The sequence below is a fragment of the Pinus tabuliformis genome, chromosome 1_1 (assembly GCF_031772625.1).
Source record: "Pinus tabuliformis cultivar Carrire ecotype Pingquan chromosome 1_1, CPIR1, whole genome shotgun sequence".
Lineage (NCBI taxonomy): Eukaryota > Viridiplantae > Streptophyta > Pinopsida > Pinales > Pinaceae > Pinus > Pinus tabuliformis.
The window spans coordinates 524,757,251-524,782,581 of NC_142297.1; the positions used below are offsets into that span (position 1 = coordinate 524,757,251).

Genomic DNA, 25,331 nt, shown 5'->3' on the forward strand with positions numbered 1-25,331 from the left:
TGATTACATCATCTTCTTATTCCATTTTCAACTGAAGGGCCTATCCAATAGTGAGGACTGGTCTCACTTCCTCATTTTCCATTTCGGCCTCTACCCTAGATACAACTTTCTTGCCACTTGCTAGTTTTATGGATGGATTTGGTTCTGCAGGTGGATATAACACTAAATTCTTAGTGTTGTGCCCATTATAAATAACCATGTTCCATGAACGGCACCCAATGTAAGCATCTACAGTAGCCAGCCATGGTCTACCCAAAATCAAAGGATGACCGCCCACTGAAGATTGCGTATGTAACACCAGGAAATCTATGGGATAGTGCCATGAGTCCACTGAAATTGTTACGTCTTCCAACTTCCCTACAGGTTTGACTGTAGATCGGTTTGCCAATTCTAATATTGTAGGTGTGTGCTTCAAATTGCGAAGACCTAGTGTATGCATAGTTTCAGTGGTGATGACATTGATGGCAGCACCCAGGTCTACTAGCACATTTGGAATCTCTACCCCATTAATCTGTACTGTAAAAATCGGGTTCCCTGGATCCCCATATTTCACTAGCATTGATTTTCCCATCATGAAGTCCGATAATTTTCCCATAACATGGATAGTGAGGGGGTCTTTAGTTTTCTTTGCAGGCTGTTTTGAACAATATTTCCTAAGAGTCTTTTCATATATTGGCACATCCTTGATAGCTTGTAACAAGGGAATTTTAACAAATAAGTTTTGCAGTTCTTCTAATAAATCAAATTCAGCTTGAGGGCTTGGTTTACTCATAATTAGTCTCTCTGGGTAAGGTGGTTCAGATTGATGTTGTTTTACAAGAGGCACCTAGTTTCTATCGGTTTGTTTTGGCTCTTTACTAATTGGTTCTACCTCCTTACCTTCACTATCAAGTTGTTCAATGATAACTGGAGGAGGTTGGACATTGCTTGTCCACCCTGATCACAGATTCATTTCATATAACTCTGCAGTGGAGATATTATATGAAGGCAAGTTAAGAACATCATCTTGATGAGCTCCCTTATTGTTAGGGTTAGGGTTAGGTTGCATTGGAAGCTAAGGACGGGCGGGCTGATTACCAGGAAGCACGTTAGAGGGCAATTGGAGTTGCTATTGTGGCATCTGCTGGGGAAACTGCCCAGGAGAGGATCCTCGCCAAGTTGGAGCCCATGGAGAGCTCATATTGGCTTGAGGGTTCCATTGCTGCCAAGGTGGGAACTGGTATTATGGCCACATGGGGGAATAAGGCATGGTCTGAGGATTCATGTTAAAATTATTGAAATACTGAGATGGATCTGGGTACATACCTTGATTTCCCATCGGTGGTCGAGGTTGCCATGGCTTCCTAGATCCCATGAGGTACAGTTGCTCCGTGTCCTCCCCCATCCCTTGAAATACTGCTTTCAGGCCTGGCAAGGAGTGGCATGAGCTTGTAGCATGGTTGAGCTCACATATTGCACATTACTCTATGGAATTTAGTGGACATTCCCTTTCTGGGTGTTTCTTTCTGCACTTCAGGCAAAATATCGCCATGGTCCTGTCCAGTACCAGCTGCTTCTATTTTACTTGCAAAGTGTCCATCTATGCTGATAGAGTGCTGAGGATATCTATCCTTAAGTTGTCTAACAGGTTTCTGATTTCTGCTTTTGTAACACCCCCGCCAGACCCCTTTGCTGAGAAAATCCCTAGCATATTTCTTGCAAGCCCCCTTGACCACTGATTACATAATTCACAAATAGCTTCGAACGTCTCCTTAGAGATGTCTCCCTTTCCCACAATGTTCAACAGTTCCATCGAGTCCTCTTGAAAGGATCAAAGGAGGATATCTTTAAAATTTCCTTATCCAGTTCAAAATGACCTGACCTCTGTAAGGTGTACTTAAACCTTTCCACACAATCTTCCAATCTCTCGTCTTCTTTTTGTGTGAACTTGAAAAGTTCCTCCTTAATGTTCTAGGATTTAAAGTAATCTTGGTATTTTTCCAGAAAAGCTGTATGCATATCATCCCATATGGAAATGGATTTTCCTCCAAGTCCCATGAACCATCGTAGAGCCATTCCTTTTAATGTAGAAGGGAAAATCTTTAACTTCTAGGCATTCGTTGTGTATTCATACCCCCAGCACACTATGCTGAACTCAAATAGAAATGTGTCGGGGTCTTCTAAAACAAGCCCAAGAAATTTTGGTAAGGCTGCCAATGGAATAGGCTTTGTGGGCGCGCCAGGTCACAGATCCCCGATCGGCAAATCGATGGTGGAGGTTGTGGGAGCCATAAATATCTTCCAAGAGTCACTGGGAATTTCAACAGGCTCTGTGGAAGATGGTTGAGGATTCCTTACCACTCGGATTCGAGTTACTTTAGCAACACTTCCCCGGTCCCTTAGTGATGCAAGTATCTCCTCGTTTCCTTCTCCTGTGTCCTGATGGCTTGATCCCTCGCTACAACCTCCTTTCCCTTACTGGAGCAGTCTGACCCTGTCGATGTTCTACTTACAATCTCTTCCTCTGTTATCACCAGCGCAATATTCTCCTAGTCAGGTCTACTACTGGATGTTTCTTCTACTGCTAGAGGGCCCTGTTGTGTCGAATCACCAAAGAATGTCGTAGAAAACACTGGTTGTTCTACTGAATGTCCCTTGGACTTCACTCTCCTTGCCCCTAGTCTCACAGCTGCGGGAGAGGATGCTTCTGATTCAGCCTTTGCTATGATCTGCCGGATATAGGTCCTTCTTCCCAGATCTGGTCCTCCCCTCTTTGGGGCTATCCCTCTACTGCTCTTATTTGGTTCTTTGTTCATACAAAAGTTGTTATGATGGAAGGTCTTGGTATGAACCTACAATGCTTCAATATTGGAGTAAGGTGTCAAAGGACCATCCCTTCCCCAAGATGAAAGAACTTACAAAAAGAAAGGCAGCTAAAAAATGAAAATATAGGGTTTCAAGCTCGGAGCAGGGCGTCAAAGGACTCCTCCCTCCCTGAGACAAGAACCAGAAACAAACACAAACCTCGAGAAGACCTAATACTTCCAGATCTGAAGCAGCGCGTCAAAAGACTCCTCCCTCCCCAGGGTAAAAGCTAGGGTTTCCCAAAAATCATATGAAGGGTTTTAAAAGAAATAAATCCAACTTAAGGCGTCAAAAGACTCCTCCCTCCCCAAGACAATAGAGTGGCCCAAAATCAAACAGAAAAGCAAAAGTAAACAAGCGAGAAAAAAACTATGCTCAGGATTTGAAGCAGGGTGAGAAAACTCGTTCTCTCCCCAAGACGAGAGATTGACCCTCTGGTTGGTCCGGATCATTTTTTTGCACCTTGTTAGCCTCCCCGACAATGGCGCCAAAATGTTGGTGTCCAGGGATGAACGATTTATTCACCCTAATTCGACATTCATTTTATCAATCTGCGTGCGTATCCTTTCAAGGCAATGTGAAAGGTATATGCAGGTGCAAAAGTGCATTCCATTCCGACCAAGGGTTTGCGGTTAAGATTCAAAACATGGTTGTAAGATTAAATTAACCACAGAACTCCAAAAATAGTTACAAGAAGTAAGGACCTGTAACAGCAAGCATAAACTAATAAATAACACACACACAAAGACGCAACACCTGATCAGAAGAGCGGGCCCAGCTCTCTGATCAGGGCTGTGTTAGTCACAGAGAAGATTAGAACAGCAAAACAGGTGATATTTTATTAATCTGTAACAGGTGATTACAATATCGATGGGGGAATCCCCATTTACAGGAACAATCTGCCTTTTATACATAGTGCGGGAGAATAGCATATCTCCCTGAAACATGGTAACTGCATAATTAGAAATATACATCAGTTGGAACGGCACCAACACCAGATAACTGAGATCAACAAAAGGCCCAAGAATAGTTTCAGGGAATCGTGACTCTAGCTGCGCGGCCTCCTTATAGCTGGTTGTTACCAGATTTGTTGTGATATGCTGAAGCAAGGGTTCCCATTCTCCAAGCTGCGATCAAACACATGTTTTAGTGTTGCAAATAGATAAGACTCTGTGACTTTACTTCATTAATTAAAATATTCCAATTAGACAAGTCAGGGGTATTTACCTTGTAGGTTTAGCATAGCAAAATAGGTAAATAAGTACAAAAAGGTAAAAATGGATGATACAAATGGACCAAAAAATAGCCCGATTTGGTGCCCAACACACATATCACAACTGATATGCGTAAATGTTTGATCAGCTACAAGTGACTTTAATTCGAATAAGGTGGTTGCACAGAACTGTTGACACAGGTGGCTGATCTGAGTTAATGCTTCAACAGAAATGTTAGATTTATTAATTAACCACGAAAGGGTAGACAAAGAGTCATGTTGCTTCCAGGCTTCATATGTTTGACTCCACCTTTGACTATGGTCTTGAGCTGGCTTTTTTATCAATCTGGGCTGCATGACTAGGATAGGATCCATGTTTACATGATTCTAGAGATGCCCATGTGGCCGGTTTCTTCGTTTGACACCTGTAACCTGCTAAACCGTGGAAGTAGCTATGGAACACATAGTTAGCTACAGAATAGGCTACGTTCCGTAGCTAATCTGCAAAAACTTATTCAAATAGCAAAAACTTAAAAGTATAACATGTCAATCATTTAATATCCTCCTTGAGACAAAATCTATCATTCATCAGTGATGGGGATCTGTCTTTTTATGGGAAACAAAGGAAAGAAGTGAGAAAATTTATCAAGGAGAGGGTAATTCTGAGGTTCAATACAACCCATATTATAGGAACGGATACCGTTTGAACATCTATGTTGTCGTTATCATTTGAAGTAGCTCTGCTCATGGTCACTGGGAAGTTTACTGCCCCTCCCCTTCTAAATCCCACCATATTCCATTGATCTGAATTGGATCCTTGAAAATTATCAGAGTTCTATGACTGTTTCAAATTATGTCAGACTCCAAAATCTTGTGAACAACAAGCTATCAGGAAGGACCTCTGGACAGTGGCAGTTGTAGCCAACACGGAACAATGAGGACCCTCAGTCAAAGCGCGCTAACCATTGGCCCATGGAGACCATGCAGTGGCACAAATTAGCAATTGGGGAGTCCAGATCAGAAAACAGAGGCCATTTCTGATACGCGATTAGCGCCAAAAACCTCAGAGAAGGAAAATCCCCGGCACCTGGTCATGTGAAAAACAGGGAAAACCGTGCGGAAATACCCAAACCATCAGAAGGTGGGTCCCACACCCAAAACCAGTGGGATATCGCTAGCACTTTAAGCGGTAAGTGGGTTTGGCAGGGGACTGCGCGATGCTATACACTGAATGACACGTGTCCGGCGGATAAGAGAGAAAACCACTCTCATCGCTGGGTAACGGTCGAGCAGCTCACCCGTGCGATAAATGCGATGACTGCTCAACCGTAGGATCTAGAGGCCCTAGATCAACGACGAAGAATCCACCCGATGGAGGATCGGATTCAGCGGAAGAATAGGCTGAGGCATATGAAATTTGGGGTCCGACATGACCGCTGAGTTGGTGGATGAATCATTTCACAGAATAACTGAAATAACGACCATTCGAGGAAGAGCTGGCGCTCAATTCGTGAGGGGACAAGTGGCCACCTCTCTGTGAAACGTTACACAGTGGCGATGGCACAAAAGCAAGGAATTCCAGCAAACAGAGGTAGGCGATCCGAAGAGCCGGAAGAGGAAGCGAACATTCATAGGATAGATTGGCTTTAAGCCATGAACAGAATAGAGATAGAGGCAAGAAGCAGAGAACAAAGAAGTCGAGCTGACCTGCAGAGCTAAGGCAGCATCGAGCAGACAGAACCGAGAAGGCTTGAGAGGTTCAAGCAATCCCTGTGAGGATATCGGTCGAGAACTGAGTACCAGATTGGACTCATCCCATTAAGACCAATTGAGGTCGAGACTCGGTAAGGGGGAGTCTGTGTACTCTAGTGGCTTGGGGAATCCAAGTACCACCCTACTGAGCATCGTCTGTTACAGGAGACTCAAATTGAGCTCCTCATTGTAAAAACTCTGCTTAAAGACACAATAGAAAAGGCCACCACTGAAAGCTGGACCAGGAGACGTAGCCCAGGAGGATTGGGTGAACTCCTTATTAAATTGTTGTGTTTTTGCATTTGCTTGTTGTGTTTCTCTTACTGTTTTCCAATGCCTGTGTATTTCGCAATCTTATCAATCTGTTGCTTAAAATAACATAGGCATATCCCAACGCATGAGTCTGTAATACCTTCATTAATTTCCTGAGGTCACCTAGGGGTGATTTCAGATCAAGTGGTATCAGAGCTATAGGTTGTTAAGGTTAGACAAGCTTGTGCTGGATTTAGTTGTTGAATGCTAACTAGATTGAAGCTCAAATTAGGAGGAGAGTTGGCCGAAACTAATCCTGAAATTGGAAGAGTCTATCCTCAGAAGACAATGTCAGAGGAAGGTTCTGTGGGGCCAGACTCTCAATTTGTAGATAGTTTCCTGGCCATAACGTCCATGGTAGAGGAAATGTATAAGGACTTTAGAAAACATAAAGATGAATATTCATCAGGCTCCAAACAAGATAAGGGAGATGAAGAGTCTCTCGTCCATGACCACTCAAAAGGAAAAGGGAAAGAAGAAAACTTTCTCACACCTTCTAATAGCCGTGAACATAAAAAGAAGACATCTTTGATTAAACTAGATGTTAAATTTTATTTACCAATATATGATGGAGAGTTGAATGTAGAAAAGCTGGACAATTGGATCAGACAAATCGATGTTTATTGTTGAGTGCAGAGTATCGATTCAGACAAGAGCAAGATTCAGCTAGCTAGCCTATGCCTTGGAGGCACTGCCTTGGTTTGGTGGGAACGCAGGACCCAAGCTGACATGAAGAGACATGGTAAGACTCTTTCTGTTTGGAGTGAATTTGTTTCTACAATCAAAAAGTAGTTCTATCCACTGGTCTACATGCAGCAAGCCATGATGAGATGGAAAACTCTTCGACAATTGAAAGGGAAAAGTGTACAAGGATACACCCAAGAATTTAGGAAGAGAGCTTTGATTCTAGGAATCTCATTAGACTCACCTGAGACTCTATTGAAGTATATTGGTGGTCTACACAGCTACATGAGGCACACTATCCTCATGTTTAATCCCACTAGTATAGATGAGGTATCTGTTCAAACTACACATCTAAAAGCTAGAGGAAAGAATGGGAACCCAAAAGTTGGGGGATCATCCAAGCCCATTGCAAGCAAGCATAAGGAGAAAAGAAGATAGAAATGGAAAGAGAGGAAGGCCAACACTGCACAGAAAAGCAAGTATTCATGCACTCACTGTAAGAAGGATGGGCATGATGATGAGCATTGTCGGATTCTGCATCCAGAGCTGAGACCGAAGAAGTTCGAGGGCAAGAAGAAGAAGACTGTTGCAGCTATTCAGAAAGATTTGGGGTCGAACTCAGGAGATGAAGAAACCATTGTAGCCACAGGTATAAAAGGTAAGAATTCTGAAGCATCTACTAGTAATTATGCACAATCTACTATTGATGAAGAAAATGAGAGAAAAAGACATGAGCTTTTCCATATTCGAGTTATTTCCAAACATCAAAAGATTGATACTTTGTTTAATAGTGGCTCACAAGTAAATTTAATTTCAGAAGAAATTGTGAAGAAGTTGGGATTACTGACTACACCTCACAAGAAACCATAACCATTAGGTTGGTTAAGTGATAAAGCACAACTACAAGTGACTAGACAATGCAAACTTAAGTTTTCTTTTGGGTCAACATTTGTAGATGAGGTTGAGTTAGATATATTTCCTTTGGATATATGTGGAATTGTTTTAGGAAGTCCTTACTTGTATGATAGAAAAGCTATTTTCTATAGAGCTGAGAACAAGTATCTACTCATTAAAGAGGGAATCAAATACTTTGTAAGAGCTCATAAGCTCAAGAATAATTATACTCTCATAAACTCAGGGCAGATGAAACAAATTGTAAATTCATGCAAACAATTTTTACTGATGGTTATAAAGTAAAAGAAACCTGATAAAACCAATGTATTTGAGGGTTGTGATGCTAAATAGCAAGCTGATTTAGAAAAGGTTGTTTCAGAGTATGATATCTTGTTTCAAGAACCTAAAGGTCTGCCACCCAAAAATGAAATAGTGCATGATATTAATTTGCAGCAAGATGCTCCATTACCTAACATTGGGATGTATAGGTTTTCCACCTTAGAGAATGCAGAAATCAAGAAGCAGGTGCAGGATTTTCTCGAGAAAGGGTTCATCATACCTAGCACATCACCATGTGGATCTCCAATCATTTTGGTGAGAAAGAAAGATGGCTCGTGGAGAATGTGCATTGATTACCGAGCACTGAATAAGATAACAATAAAAAATAGTTATCCCCTTCCTCGCATAGATGATCTATTAGATCAATTGAAAGAAGTTGTTTATTTTTCCAAGTTAGACTTGCATAGTGGATATCATCAGGTCAGAGTTGCAAAACAAGATGCATGGAAGACTGCTTTCAAGACAAAGCAGGGATTGTATGAGTGGCTAGTTATGCCTTTTGGCTTAACTAATGCTCCTGCTACTTTCATGAGAATAATGAATGATGTACTCAGACCTTTTCTTGATGATTTTGTTATTGTATATCTGGATGACATTTTGATATTTACCAAGACATGGGAAGAACATTTAAAGCATGTTAAGCAGACACTAGATGTTTTGACAAGAGAAAAACTTTATGTTAAACTCTCAAAATGTGAATTTGGCAAAACATGTTTGAATTATTTGGGACATATAGTAGGGCATGGTGAACTGAAGATAGATCCCTCTAAGGTGGCAGTCATTGTAAACTGGCCTAAACCCAAATCTGCTACAGAAGTTAGGAGCTTCTTAGGAGCAGCACAATATTGGAGAAAGTTCATTTCTAACTTTCCCTTAAATGCAGCTCCCTTACATGCTTTAACAGGATTGAACAAGGTATTTCAGTGGGGAGGCAAACAGCAGAAAGCCTTTGACACTGTTATCACTGAAAATTCTGTTGCCAAAATTGCTCAGACTAGCTTAAGGACAAAGTGTTTTCGCAGCGCATAAATCCTTTAGCAGTTTCGCAGCGCAACCTGTTTTAGTGATTTCGTAGCGAAAAACACCGACTTTGCACTAACTGCGCTACGAAATGGGGAATTCGTGCTGATCCATAGTACATCTCACACCAGCTGTCATATTTTCTGCAAGAATTTTACGGGAATAGCATGTGTAAAGTCTTACATGTCGGTCTTGACACGTGCAGGCTCTGTTGGCATCAAAGGGGATAGCGGTAATATAAATTATTATGAAGTCGAATGGAAGTCAAAGTTGCCTTTGTCTGCATATGTATTCTAAGTGTGGAAGTATAGAGGAAGGTTTCCAAATGTTTGATGAAATGCCAGAGAGAGATGTAGTTGTATGGAATGCAATAGCTGCAGGTTATGCTCAGAGTTCTCGAGGTTTCAAGTGGAGGGCTTTATTAGCTCATCATTCATGTCTGTATCTTGTAGTTTACTTGCTTATGGAGATGAAGAGGATCAATACCACGACTCTGATGCCAACGACGACTCCGACGATGGCCACGATTCCATGCACAGCTTCACAGCCGCTCACTTGGACAATGGCGCTGCTAATTCCTGCAATCTTAAACCCAAGGTTGATGCTGCTAGAGCTGCACTTGCCACCACTGTTAAAACTGAACCGATTCTTGACACAGTTAAAGAAGAGAAGATTAGCTGTAACAACAACAACAGTAATGTCTCAGCCAACAATGCTCAAGTTGCTCCTTCCGGTTCTGCTCTTTTACCCAGTTCCGTGAAAGAGGAAGCTAATAAGCTTACTTCCACTGATAACATTCAAACCAGTGGAGCCTATTGTTCTAGAGAAGAATCACTCAAGAAAGAGGAAGATGCAGGTCGTCTTCAATTCGTGTGTTTTAGTAATGATGGAATTGATCAACATATGATCTAGCTTATTGGATTAAAGAATATATTTGCAAGGCAACTTCCCAATTTCCCAAAGGCGTACATTGTTAGACTTGTAATGGACAGGAGCCACAAGTCAATGATGATCATCAAGCAAAATTAAGTTGTTGGGGGAATTTCTTATCGCCCTTATCCTAGTCAGAGATTTTGAGAAATAGCTTTCTGTGCTATTACTGCGGATGAACAAGTAAAAGGCTATGGGACAAGGCTGATGAATCATTTGAAGCAACATGCTCGTGATAGGGATGGGCACGAGCACTGCAACTAACAAAGAGGTGCTTTCTGTCATTCATCATTGAAGGAAATTGATTTTGGGCTGTCTGTCTTTTTCAAACCTGGTCACGTGTTCACTGATGTGGTTGGAAGCCCATACTATGTTACCCCGGAAGTGTTATGCAAACGCTATGGTCCAGAGGCAGAGGTGTGGACAGCCGGGGTCATCCTATACATCTTACTCAGCGGTGTTCCACCATTTTGGGCAGAAACACAGCAGGGAATTTTCGATGTTGTTCTATGAGGTCATATTGATTTTGATTCAGAACCATGGCCCACAATTTCTGAGAGTGCAAAGGATCTTATCAGAAAGATGCTTACTTCAAAACTATCTGAGCGGGAATTATGAGCGCCTGACTGCTCATGGAGTTCTATGTCATCCGTGGATATGTAAAGATGAAGATGGGTACCACTGTATCAAATTTTTTGTTTTCTCTGTGGTCAGAGCTCCAGGTGAAAAAGTTTCATGTTTCATTGCATCATTGAAGCCCCTGACCCTGTAACGAAATTTTCATATGAGTCGGATAGAATTAAGAGGTCTGCCGAGTTCGGGAAGTTTTGCAAGTGTTTTGAAGTGAAAACTGCGGGTGGATTGACCAATCATTGCAGATTTTGGGTTTTGGAGATCACTTAAAAGCATTGACCAGTTGCAAATATGAACTATCTCATTGGAGCGTTTAAGCTACCTTGTATAATATCTATCACCTTTTCTGATGGGAAAACTCGTAAGCAAGCTACTGTAAAGAAAGAAAATGGGCAAACTGCCTTGGTGCCTCTTTTTCGAAGCCAAGAAAATGTTGTTGTAGAGGTTTCGATAGAACCTGTTGCTAGTAAAAAAGTTGAGCATAATGGTGTAAAAAAAGAGCTTCTAGGCCAAATATAGTTGTATTTCGACAGGGGTAACTTCTACGATTTTATTTCCCTTGTTCGGGAGCTAGATGTACCTGGTGAGCTTCATGATCGTAAGACCTATCCATTCAAGTTCTCCACAGTTGGGATGCCATATGAGTCATACAATGGTGTAAATGGGAGGCTAAGGTACATTTTGAAGGTTACTATCAGTCGTAACTATGTCAGTAACATTGTCGAGTACCAAGACTTCTGGGTGCGGAATTATACACCACTTCCAACAGTTAACAACAGCATCAAGATGGAGGTCGGGATTGAGGATTGCCTACATATTGAGTTTGAATATTTCATGACAATCAGCAAATAGAAACTCAGGAACAAGAATCAACCAGTAATCCTGAATGGATACAAGGAGAGCATTTTGTGCATCAAGCCCTACAAAATTTCAGATTGTCATATGCATTAACAAACATAACTCAGCAGTTTCGTAGCGCGCTACGAAACTGATATAAGTGGTGATTTTAAATGCAGAGCAGCTATTGTGATACTGTGAGCGGGAATTTTGAAAGAGAGACACCTGTCCATCAATACAGCCTACATCACATCAGAAACATGGCAACGTTCCATACCTTGGGTTATTAAAGAGCTGGGGACATGCTGCTACATTTTCGAAGAGTGGTGGAAGACAAGGACCGGAAAAACAGGGGTTTTATCCGAATACTATTGAACCATTAATGCATCCAGTATCCAAAGCTAGCTTGTTCATTGCATACTCTTCTCATGCTATCTCGGCCAAACTGAAAGGAGACAGGTGTCAAGGAGCAAAGAAGGATCATGATACGAGGAAGATAGAATTAGAGATATAGTTTAATTAGGACTCTTTATAATTACAGTCAGCACTTAATGTATTTAATGAGTTAGTTAAATGGTAGATAGGGGTAATTAGTAGCAGTCTTCGAGCTCCCCTCATGCTGGAGGAGGAAGCTCAAAGTGGTTAAGGATGTATCTCTATATATAGATCAAACTTTGATGTAATGAAGGTTGGATGTTTTGGAGAAGACTGTTTTGGTTTATGTATAGACAGATTTCAGTAATGCAAATGACTGTTTTTTCTTCTCAGGATTCACAATGGATCTTCTTGTTCAAATGTGTGATGGTATATTTTCTTTAAGGTTCTTTTACAGTTTTGTTAATGCATAATCACTCAGAACTCATGGATCATGCTCTGACTTCCTGTATGCCTTGGCAAACTGTGGTTTCAAAGTTATGTTTGAACATTTAGATGTTAAGTGCCCTGATTTCTATGAAAAGATAATGTTATTGTTTACTGAGATATCAGTGACTCCATAAGCCCAATGGGAATCAATTCAATGTTGTCCAGCCAGCATATTTTTCATGTGTCTCATAAGAGTTAGCCATCTTGTCATTAGTTGAAATTCATAACCTTGGAGAGAGCCCTCTCAGACTAAGGAGGCTAAGCCTTAGTCAAAAGCCTGGTTTGAAATAGTTACACAGAGTCTTACTGATTGGCAGCCTTCAATGCTTGATTTTGTGATAACATTTTGGTGCGTCTGCCAGGAGCCTGAATATTATTCTTTCCCGAAATTATGAAGTTGAACTTCTGAAGGTAGCAGGAGCTCAGAAGGTTTTTGAGGCTGCAAAACTACCTTGGCGACTCCATTGTTGAAGAATTCAAAACTCATACATTCATGGTGATTCCACTGGAGTTATGAAGGACCCAGATGCTACCATTCTTATTTCAAGGTATGCATGCATAGATTTTTCAGGAATTCATGGTTTCCCAAATCATTTTCCCAAGGATGCATATTTTCTAAGGAATGGTCCAAAATTCAACGGAGAAGATTCGAGTTTAACTTTGAAGCATATATCAGATTTTTGTGAATTTGCAGAGCTTCTTAGAGTTAAACATGAGGATGTTTGCATTATGTCATTCTATGATTCACTTCAAGGGAAATGTAAACAATGGATTGAAAGTTTTCCTACCAAATCCATTAAGTCATTTCAAGACTTTTGGCTTATGTTTTTGGAGGAATGGATCGATAGGTCAGAGGTGGTGGCAAACTCTCCCTCAGTTGAAGGTTTCAAACAATGGAATAATGATCATAGTAATGGAGAAACAAATGAAAATTTTCCTTTGTCCTTGTCCTCGTATCTAAAATCCTTTGACTGCAAGGCAGAGGATAAGATGAGATTTTTGGATGAAGTTGCTGAGGACATTGAGAAAGAAATTGAAGGTTTAGAAGGTCAAATTCAGGCATATAGTTTTCATAATCATGATCATTATTTTCAGAAGTTTTCTATGGCAGAACGCAAGGAGAGAATGCTGGTTCCTTTCTCTTTCACGATTAAGGAGCTGAACACTGTTGTTGAAGATCAGTTTGCACAGCCGGAAAGTTACAAGAAAAATCAAGCTGATCATGTATTCTGGGATCCTATAGCTGATTACATGGAAGAGTTTTACACTCCAGTGTTTCAGTTTTCCTATAAAGATCAGAGACAATTTCAGTGGCAGCGGTCATCACACTATCATATTGGCTCTGAACTCCGATGCAGTCAAAGAAATCAAATATCAGATAAAACAGAAGATTGGCTACATTGGAAATTTCACATAGATTGAGCAGAAAGAAGTTGAAATTGATAGGGTAGGTAGGTAGGAAATGGCAAATAAGCTCAAGGTTGACTGAGCATTTTTTTTCAGTAGATGTAGTTTTCTTTCTCCTACAGTGATCATCCAGCTAAAGCCCGAGGTGAAGGCCCAAGGAACTTAAAGAAGATGTTTGTCAAATAAATTTTATAAGGCACTGGACCTGCGAGTTCTTAGTGTACCACAAGGGCACACTATCCCAAGTGGAGCCACTGTTATCACTGAAAATTCTGTTGCCAAAATTGCTCAGACTAGCTTAAGGACAAAGTGTTTTCGCAGCGCATAAATCCTTTAGCAGTTTCGCAGCGCAACCTGTTTTAGTGATTTCGTAGCGAAAAACACTGACTTTGCACTAACTGCGCTACGAAATGGGGAATTCGTGCTGATCCATAGTACATCTCACACCAGCTATCATATTTTTTGCAAGAATTTTACGGGAATAGCATGTGTAAAGTCTTACATGTCGATCTTGACACGTGCAGGCTCTGTTGGCATCAAAGGGGATAGCGGTAATATAAATTATTATGAAGTCGAATGGAAGTCAAAGTTGCCTTTGTCTGCATATGTATTCTAAGTGTGGGAGTATAGAGGAAGGTTTCCAAGTGTTTGATGAAATGCCAGAGAGAGATGTAGTTGTATGGAATGCAATGGCTGCAGGTTATGCTCAGAGTTCTCGAGGTTTCAAGTGGAGGACCTTATTAGCTCATCATTCATGTCTGTATCTTGTGGTTTACTTGCTTATGGAGACGAAGAGGATCAAGACCATGACTCTGATGCCGACGACGACTCCGACGATGGCCACGATTCCATGCACACCTTCACTGCCGCTCGCTTGGACAACGGCGCTGCTAATTCCCGCAATCTTAAACCCAAGGTTGATGCTGCTGGAGCTGCACTTGCCACCACTGTTAAAACTGAACCGATTCTTGACACAGTTAAAGAAGAAAAGATTAGCTGTAACAACAACAACAGTAATGTCTCAGCCAACAATGCTCAAGTTGCTCCTTCCGGTTCTGCTCTTTTACCCAGTTCCGTGAAAGAGGAAGCTAATAAGCTTACTTCCACTGATAACATTCAAACCAGTGGAGCCTATTGTTCTAGAGAAGAATCACTCAAGAAAGAGGAAGATGCAGGCCGTCTTCAATTCGTGTGTTTTAGTAATGATGGAATTGATCAACATATGATTTGGCTTATTGGATTAAAGAATATATTTGCAAGGCAACTTCCCAATTTCCCAAAGGCGTACATTGTTAGACTTGTAATGGACAGGAGCCACAAGTCAATGATGATCATCAAGCAAAATTAAGTTGTTGGGGGCATTTCTTATCGCCCTTATCCTAGTCAGAGATTTGGAGAAATAGCTTTCTGTGCTATTACTGCGGATGAACAAGTAAAAGACTATGGGACAAGGTTGATGAATCATTTGAAGCAACATGCTCGTGATAGGGATGGGCACGAGCACTGCAACTAACAAAGAGGTGCTTTCTGTCATTCATCATTGAAGGAAATTGATTTTGGGCTGTCTGTCTTTTTCAAACCTAGTCACGTGTTCACTGATGTGGTTGGAAGCCCATACTATGTTACCCCGAAAGTGTTATGCAAACTCTATGGTCCAGAGGCAGAGGTGTGGACAGACGGGGTCATCCTATACATCTTACTCAGCGGTGTTCCACCATTTTGGGCAGAAACACAACAGGGAATTTTCGATGTTGTTCTACGAGGTCATATTGATTTTGATTCAGAACCATGGCCCACAATTTCTGAGAGTGCAAAGGATCTTATCAGAAAGATGCTTACTTCAAAACTATCTGAGCGGGAATTATGAGCGCCTGACTGCTCATGGAGTTCTATGTCATCTGTGGATATGTAAAGATGAAGATGGGTACCACTGTATCAAATGTTTTGTTTTCTCTGTGGTCAGAGCTCCAGGTGAAAAAGTTTCATGTTTCATTGCATCATTGAAGCCCCTGACCTTGTAACGAAATTTTCATATGAGTCGGATAGAATTAAGAGGTCTGCTGAGTTCGGGAAGTTTTGCAAGTGTTTTGAAGTGAAAACTGCGGGTGGATTGACCGATCATTGCAGATTTTGGGTTTTGGAGATCACTTAAAAGCATTGACCAGTTGCAAATATGAACTATCTCATTGGAGCATTTAAGCTACCTTGTATAATATCTATCACCTTTTCTGATGGGAAAACTCGTAAGCAGGCTACTGTAAAGAAAGGAAATGGGCAAACTGCCTTGGTGCCTCTTTTTCGAAGCCAAGAAAATGTTGTTGTAGAGGTTTTGATAGAACCTGTTGCTGGTAAAAAAGTTGAGCATAATGGTGTAAAAATTGAGCTTCTAGGCCAAATAGAGTTGTATTTCGACAGGGGTAACTTCTACGATTTTATTTCCCTTGTTCGGGAGCTAGATGTACCTGGTGAGCTTCATGATCGTAAGACCTATCCATTCGAGTTCTCCACAGTTGAGATGCCATATGAGTCATACAATGGTGTAAATGGGAGGCTAAGGTACATTTTGAAGGTTACTATCAGTCGTAACTATGTCAGTAACATTGTCGAGTACCAAGACTTCTGGGTGCGGAATTATACACCACTTCCAACAGTTAACAACAGCATCAAGATGGAGGTCGGGATTGAGGATTGCCTACATATTGAGTTTGAATATTTCATGACAATCAGCAAATAGCAACTCAGGAACAAGAATCAACCAGTAATCCTGAATGGATACAAGGAGAGCATTTTGTGCATCAAGCCCTACAAAATTTCAGATTGTCATATGCATTAACAAACATAACTCAGCAGTTTCGTAGCGCGCTACGAAACTGCTGTAGGTGGTGATTTTAAACGCAGAGCAGCTATTTTGATACTATGAGCGGGAATTTTGAAAGAGAGACATATGTCCATCAATACAGCCTACAGCACATCAGAAACATGGCAGCGTTGCATACCTTGGGTTATTAAAGAGCTGGGGACATGCTGCTACATTTTCGAAGAGTGGTGGAAGACAAGGACCGGAAAAACAGGGGTTTTATTCGAATACTATTGAACCATTAATGCATCCAGTATCCAAAGCTAGCTTATTCATTGCATACTCTTCTCATGCTATCTCGGCCAAACTGAAAGGAGACAGGTGTCAAGGAGCAAAGAAGGATCATGATACGAGGAAGATAGAATTAGAGATATAGTTTAATTAGGACTCTTTATAATTACAGTCAGCACTTAATGTATTTAATGAGTTAGTTAAATGGTAGATAGGGGTAATTAGTAGCAGTCTTCAAGCTCCCCTCATGCTGGAGGAGGAAGCTCAAAGTGGTTAAGGATGAATCTCTATATATAGATCAAACTTTGATGTAATGGAGGTCGGATGTTTTGGAGAAGACTGTTTTGGTTTATGTATAGACAGATTTCAGTAATGCAAATGACTGTTTTTTCTTCTCAGGATTCACAATGGATCTTCTTGTTCAAATGTGTGATGGTATATTTTCTTTAAGGTTCTTTTATAGTTTTGTTAATGCATAATCACTCAGAACTCATGGATCATGCTCTGACTTCCTGTATGCCTTGGCAAACTGTGGTTTCAAAGTTATGTTTGAACATTTAGATGTTAAGTGCCCTAATTTCTATGAAAAGATAGTGTTATTGTTTACTGAGATATTAGTGACTCCATAAGCCCAATGGGAATCAATTAAATGTTGTCCAGCCAACATATTTTTCATGTGTCTCATAAGAGTTAGCCATCTTGTCATTAGTTGACATTCATAACCTTGGAGAGAGCCCTCTCAGACTAAGGAGGCTAAGCCTTAGTCAAAAGCCTGGTTTGAAATAGTTACACAGAGTCTTACTGATTGGCAGCCTTCAGTGCTTGATTTTGTGATAACAGACACCTTGAAAGAAAATATTAGTACAGCATCGATACTAGCTCTGCCTAATCTTCAAAGACCATTTGAGGTCCAAACGGATGCCAATGGCTATGCCATGGGAGCAGTGTTTCGTGCAACACGGTAAACCCATATGTTATCATTCTGAGACATTTAATTCTGCAGTAGTTAACTATCCCACATATGATAAAGAATTGTATGAATTAGTACAGAGTGTGAAAAATTGGAAACATTACTTAATGGGAAAAGAGATAGTTATACATACTGATCATCATTCACTTCAATATCTACACTCCCAGACTAAGTTGCAGCAATCAAGACAGTATAGATGGATGGGTTTTCTACAACAGTTTCATTATTCATCAGATATAAAAAGGGCATACATAATAAAGTTGCAGATATGCTATCTAGACCCATTATAAATGCATTTACTATACTTAAGCATAATTTTGTATTGCATGAAAGTTACATTGAACAATATGCTCAAGATATAGACTTTAAAGATGTATATGCAAATTTAAGTCAAGGCAAACGAGTAGAAGAATTGGATTATCATATTAAGGACCGACTCTTGTATCATTGTGGGAAGCTATGCATTCCACAAACTGAAAGAGTAAAGATAATTCGAGAAGCGCACACTTCTCTAATATCAGGTCACTTTGGGGTAAGCAAAATAGTTGCACAGCTGCAAAGATTTTGTTATTGGCCAAAAATGAACAAGACAGTTTATAGATATGTAAGAGGGTGTACTATGTGTGCTAAAAGCAAGCCCAGCAATAGGAAACTAGGCTTGTACACTCCATTGCCAGTTCCTTCTCATCCTTGGGAAAGTGTTTCCCTGGACTTTGTTGGAGGACTGCCTAAATCTAGGAAAGGTCATGATTATATGTATGTTGTTGTGGATAGGTTCAGCAAAATGTGTATTTTGATACCTTGTAATAAACAGATTACATCTGAACAAACCGCAAAACTGTTCTTTCAACATGTATGGGTTCATTTTGCATTACCCACTTCCATTATATCTGATCGAGACACCTGATTTGTGGAAAATTTTTGGTCAAGTCTGTGGGAACTGATGGACACCAACCTGAAGAAAAGAACGACATTCCATCCACAAACCTATGGCCAGACAGAAGTAGTCAACAGGACAGTGATCTAGTTACTCAAGGGATATTGCAGTAAGCATCCTAAGCTTTTGAATGAACATTTGTGTTATGTGCAGCATGCTTACAACCAAGCCAAACACTCTTCTACCTAGAGATCTCCTTTTGAGACATGTTTTCGTTTCACACCAAGGTCTCCTTTAGATTTTGTCTTTGGTAAGGACACAACAGTTGAGGGACACAGCGATGCGGACAAGGCAACTAGGTTCATTAAACAAATCCAAGAGATCCATCAAGCAGTACAGGAACAGCTGGAAAAGAGCCAGGCCAAATACAAGGCAAGGCATGATAAGCATCAGATGGAGCATAGTTTCCAAGTTGGTGATCAAGTCTGGCTGTATATCAGCAAGGACAGGATGCAAGGTGAAGGTAAAAAGCTGAAACCAATAAGGTATGGACCTTTCAGGATCCTTGAGAAAATTGGTGAGAATGCTTTTCGCCTTGATTTTCCAGCTTATATGCACATCTACTCAGTCGTCAATGCAGACAGCTTGAGACTATTTGAACCTTCGTTAATTGAAGATCCTGAAGAACAGAGTCAATTGCCTTCTATTGATGACCTACTACCTGAATATCTTAATGAATTGCAGGAAGACACAGTTCTAGACAGGAAGGTGAGAACGATGCGCAGGGGAGATGTTGAGTACCTCAGAATTGGGCTCAGGGGTTCAAAGCCAAGTAGTGCAAAATGGATAGAGATTGGACAGGTGAGAAAGTTGTATCCTCACTTAGTCGATGCTTGAAAACCAACTTTTGGTGGTCCAAAATCTTTTTCAGTGGGAAGGCCATGATCCAAATTGGATCCTTGAAAATTATCAGAGTTCTATGACTGTTTCAAATTATGTCAGACTCCAAAATCTTATGAAAAACGAGCTATCAGGAAGGACCTCTGGGCCGTGGCAGTGGTAGCCAGCACGGAACCACGAGGACCCTCGGTCAAAGCGCACTGATAGTTGGCCCATGGAGACCACACAGTGGCACAAATTAACAATTGGGGAGTCTAGATCAGAAAACAGAGGCCATTTCTGATACGCGATTAGCGCAAATCGCATATCGCAGGATAAAAACCTCAGAGAAGGAAAAGCCCCAGCACTTGGTCATGTGAAAAATAGGGAAAATCGTGCGGAAATACCCAAACCATCAGAAGGTGGGTCCCACACCCAAAACCGGCAGGCTATCATAAGCACTTTAAGCAGTAAGTGAGTTTGGTAGGGGACCGCGCGATGCCATACACTGAATGACACATGTCCGGCGGATGAGAGAGAAAACCGCTCTCATTGTAGGGTAATAGTCGAGCAGCTCACCCGTGCGATAAAAGCGATGACCGTAGGATCTGGAGGCCCCAGATCAACGGCGGAGAATCCACCTGATGGAGGACCGGATTCGGCGGAAGAATAGGCTGAGGCATATGAAATTTGGGGTCCGACATGACCGCTGAGCTGGCGGATGAATCATTTCACAGAATAATCAAAATAATGACCGTTCAAGGAAGAGTTGGCACTCAGTTCGTGAGGGGACAAGTGGCCACCTCTCTGTGAAAAGTTACACAGTGGCGATGACACCGAAGCAGGGAATTCCAGCGAACAGAGGCAAGTGATCCGAAGAGCCGGAAGAGGAAGCAAACAGTCACGAGACAGATCAGCTTTAAGGCACAAACAGACAAAGAGCAGAGGGGAGACATAATAAAGAGAGAGGCAAGAAGCAGAGAACATAGAAGTCAAGCTGACCTGCAGAGATAAGCCAGCATCGAGCACACAGAACCAAGAAGGCTTGAGAGGTTCAAGAAATCCCTGTGAGGATATCGGTTGGGAATTGAGTACCAGATTGGACTCATCCCATTAAGACCAGTTGAGGTTGAGACTCAGTAAGGGGGAGTCTATGTACTGTAGTGGCTTGGGCAATCCAAGTACCACCCTACTGAGTAGCTTCTGTTATAGGAGACTCAAATTAAGCTCCTCATTGTAAAAACTCTTCTTAAAGACACAATATAAAAGGCCACCACTGAAAGCTAGACCAGGAGACGTAGCCCAGGAGAATTGGGTGAACTCCTTATTAAATTGTTTTGTTTTTGCATTTGCTTGTTGTGTTTCTCTTACTGTTTTCCAATGCTTGTGTATTTCACAATCTTATTGATCTGTTGCTTAAAATAACATAGGCATATCCCAGCGCATGAGTCTGTAATACCTTCATTAATTTCCTGAGGTAACCTAGGGGTGATTTCAGATCATCCACGCATTTGCCTTGCTCGTTTACCCCATCTCACCATCAGTACCACACCACACCCACATCCACATCGATCCACAGATAACCAAACCCTCACAGAGAGAGACATCTCTCGAGGGGCATTCTGAAAAATCAATTTCCAGTGGACAACCGTTGCAGAGTTGGTTTCTCGAACCTTCCACAATGACCCCTGATGACCTCCACATTTGGTCCTTGACCCTATTGTTTACTTTGATTCAACCAGATGAATGCCAATCAGAGGCGTTTCAGACATGAAAAGAAACAACAGAAGATCCTTGTCTTTGCAGTTGAATGCGACCATATTCTCTAGGAGAAACGGGCCCTCCAGGGTCAGCTTGATCAAGTCACTAGGAAATTCCAGGATCTATGGCCCTCAGTGACAGAAATAATTATAGGGCCTCCAAAATATTTCTCAGCCTGCACCCTTCTTTAATTTTTTGACCACGTCAAAGCAGCCTGTGCTAAGTTTGTCTTAACTAATTGTGGTAAAGTAAAATTATAAGTGTGGACATGAACGAATTCCTCTAGGACCAAGTTTCCACACACTTCTGCTAGCATTCCATGATGGCTTCAATCAACAATAGTTTTAAGGCTCTTCCCTTTAGGCTTCACTCCAAACCAAACCACACTTCTCCCTCACACAACTAGATAGCTACAACTATTAATAGCTCGTTGTCTACTCCAAGCCAAAATAGCATTAGCACACCAATATCAACACTCAGCCAAAACTAGCTTGTGCTTGGGGAAAAGGGAGGTTTATATAGGATGAATGGATGGGAGATGGATCCTCTTCTCATGGGATAAGGTCTTATCCCTTGAGGTAGTTCCATCATTATAGGGGAAAGGAGCCCAAACTGTCATCCTTGACCCCATCTAGCCAAACCATTTACCAGACTTCCATTATGAAGCTTCTAGAGTTGGAAGCTTCGTCTCCTAATTTAAAAAACTTTCCATAACAGGACCAACGCAACTAGAACACATCTCAGTTGCTCCAGTCAGCATGAGGAGTAGTGATAATCTCTTCACATCGGCGCGGGGGAGACAAGGGTCATTAGCACCAGCCTTGTAAACTGGGCAAAACAGAAGTTTTAGGGGAAATGGTGCAAAAGAGAATTTATCCGCCCATGAAGAGGGACGCAATGGGATTTTCTTCATGAGGGTAAAGCATGTGGGGTTCACTATAGAGGTCCTCGAGGATTAAGAAATGGGGAGTATAGGGATAGAGACAAAATGTTGTGTAACCATGAAGGCCGAGCTAGAGTGAGGGATGAAATGCTTTATAAATCAATGCGGGGAACCAGTCTACCATTGGAAAACCTGCAAGCAAGTACAGATACATATACATAGACTGGGATATCTGTCAACTGATATATGAATCGTGGCATGGACGCAACCATCCAAAGAATGATCATGTGAATGGATCCAGGCATGGGCGCAACCATCCGCTAAAGAGGATCATGATGAAACCAAGGTATGGTCGCAACCATCTAATGATAAGAAGGATCACATATGATAACTCATGGTCTAGTCACAGCCAGCCATCTGAAAGAGACATGCATATCATCATAACCATGTCACATCACTTTGCAACTAAGACTTTTTGTGATCTAAGTCTAGGGTCTTACGCTCCAACACAACCGAATCAAAGTACAGATTCTAACATGTGAATAGATGTGTTGATGTCGAACATGCTAGAAAGTCGCTTGATTACCAGTCTGTTAGCTACCTATACCAATAGGTTTCATATTTCATGATTGGCAAGGGAAGGTCCAAATATGCTCTGCTTTGATTATGCAAAGATCCCATATTTCCTAGAGAAGACAAGGTATGTAAAAAGATTGTCCTTGTTCCAATTTTGATGGATGATTCAACAGTCTAATCTGGATCATGCCATGTTTTGAATTTCCAGTTGTAGAATAGAGAAAAGGGTCTGTCCAAACTGTTTAATCTTGGCAGACAAGTAGTTCAGGTAGAGAAAATAAGGTTCCCAACTGCTTAATCTGGGACCTTGGAAGCAATAAGGATAGCACTAGATAGGAGATAAAAGGGAAAAGCCAAGGAAAAGAAAAGGCAAGTAAGGGTCTGCAAGCCTAAGTGCACCCTCCAAGAAGAAACAAAAAATGCTAGGCAAAGTAGCTGGGTAAGTGGATGGGGTTGCAGAAGTGGTATTCATTTCAGATTTAACTTTGATGGTCAAGATAAGAGAAGAAAAACAAAGGAGCATGTCTATCTTCCCCTTTTCATGTCATTTACTAACATTCCCTTTAAGTTGAGATTCATGGAACTACTTGTGGTGTTATGATTGATTTTTAATCTTTAAAAGCCACATTTCCTGTGTAAAAATTATTTTCATTTTGATCTACTCCTTAAACTGAGTTAGTCTCAAACAAACTTAGTGTTTTCTCCCTTCATTCACCCCCCTCATCCATATTAACCCTAACTCTACTATGTAAATCCCTTATATTACCTTTCCCCTAATATTATTAACACCATGGTGTATAAACCCCAAATTTTGTATAAATATCCCTCCCCTTGGCATTATAGCCAATAAGTTCTATATCAGGGATCAAATTGGCATCTGGTCAGTTTGATTAGCCTAAAGCCTTGCCCCTCTCCCCTCTTCTGAATCCATTTGACTCAGTTAAAACCTCATTTGCTAAGAAAACCTTGTAAAAACCCCTCCTACCCATAACCCCTTTGAAAATTATAAAAAACCCAAAAAACCCACCTGTTACCGCTTATCCAAAGTTTCGGCGCTTATAATTGATTTTCCAAAAATGCATTGTGAAACTTTACAAAAACCCATATTCTATAGTTCTCCGCCAAGCACAGATCCCAAAACAAATAATAAATAAACCCGCCCCCCCCTCCGTATTGGTCGATTACATTGCCCTTCCGCCCACCGTCGGATTGGACCCATGTGATCTGACGGTCCCCATTAATATTGGAGCCGCCCCCATGACCGACGATTAGCGCCCGAGAAAATGACGAAGGGTTACGTCATTCCTCGGCCACGCGTCACCCTCTTAGGTCTCTCGGAGCAGCCTCTGACAAATCTGGGGCCGTATCCTAACCGCCCCGAGAAACCGTAACCGCTTCGGTGAAACCGTGACCGCTATCACACTAACCGCCCGGTTTGCTGGTCCCATGTCACGCTCACGTCACAGCCACCTCGCCGCCACCTCACCATCGCATCACCTCATTCGCCCGTCCCTTCGCTGACCTGTCCGCCACTTCAGCACATCCATGGACCAACCAGGGCCTGCCACATCACCCGGTGACGTCATGCTGACGTCATCCGACTCCGACCCCACCCGATGACGTCATGCTGACGTCACCCCAAAAGCGCGCCAATATTGCCAAAAATCTATTTTTAGGCCAAATTTCATGTTTTTTCCACTTTTGCTGAAAGAGACTATAGTCATTCCTGCATGAATTTAACGACCATACCGGCGCCAACCTGCACAGTTCGAGTCTGAAACCACGGGCGCTTCCGTCATACCTGCTCTTGCAACTGTTAGTAGCGATCCGCGAGGTATTTCTCCAAATTATTCTCTGCTCCTGGTTTTTATCCAATTTTCTGCAAACAAACTGTTAAGGGAGTGATAAAACACTAAATTTATTGTCTAGTATCCCGTAACCTGTGCCTATTTCCCTCTGGCAAGGCAACAATCAGTTTACAAAACCTGCATTTCACTAAAACAACCTGAATTCACGGGTAGCTCGCGCAATCGTGAGCTAGAAACCTCTGCTGGATAAATTCACCATTGAAAAGTTCTGGTCAGCCTTGCTACTTGTCTTTATCAATCCATCAAACAGTATTTCAATTGCTGAAAGCTTAATTCACCCTCTGGTCCCTGAAATTCACACTTTCATTGTAAGGAATCACCTCTCTGTTGTTCTGCTTACTTCAACCAGTTCACCTGCAAGTCAGAAGCTTAATAGACCATGGAAACTCCAATTGCACTGAACATCAAGCCTCTCAATGCCCCTCACCAGGAGTTAGAATGGAAAGCCCTGGGAGATATGGATTATCAAATGTTGGACTGGTTTGTATTAGGCTCTAAATACAATCTTCAAATGCTAAATGAATTGAAAGCCCAACACCTTAGTGGAGCTGATATCCTAGGGATTTGGGATTCAAATTTTCCCATCTACAACCTCCCTCAGGTCAATCCTATGCTAGAATTGATTCACAAATGCCAGGAGTGCTATGATCCAAGCCAAAGAGCTGTCCTCAGCCCCACAGGCTCAATTCTGTTCCATATC

The 25,331-nt window shown here is 41.5% G+C and overlaps 2 pseudogenes; both read left to right on the forward strand.

Annotated features, from left to right (window-relative positions):
- The first annotated feature begins 10,744 nt into the window (after window positions 1-10,744).
- Window positions 10,745-11,473, forward strand: LOC149214092 (vacuolar protein sorting-associated protein 26B pseudogene; annotated as a pseudogene).
- Window positions 11,474-15,887: 4,414 nt separating this feature from the next.
- Window positions 15,888-16,463, forward strand: LOC149214093 (vacuolar protein sorting-associated protein 26B pseudogene; annotated as a pseudogene).
- Window positions 16,464-25,331: the final 8,868 nt, after the last annotated feature.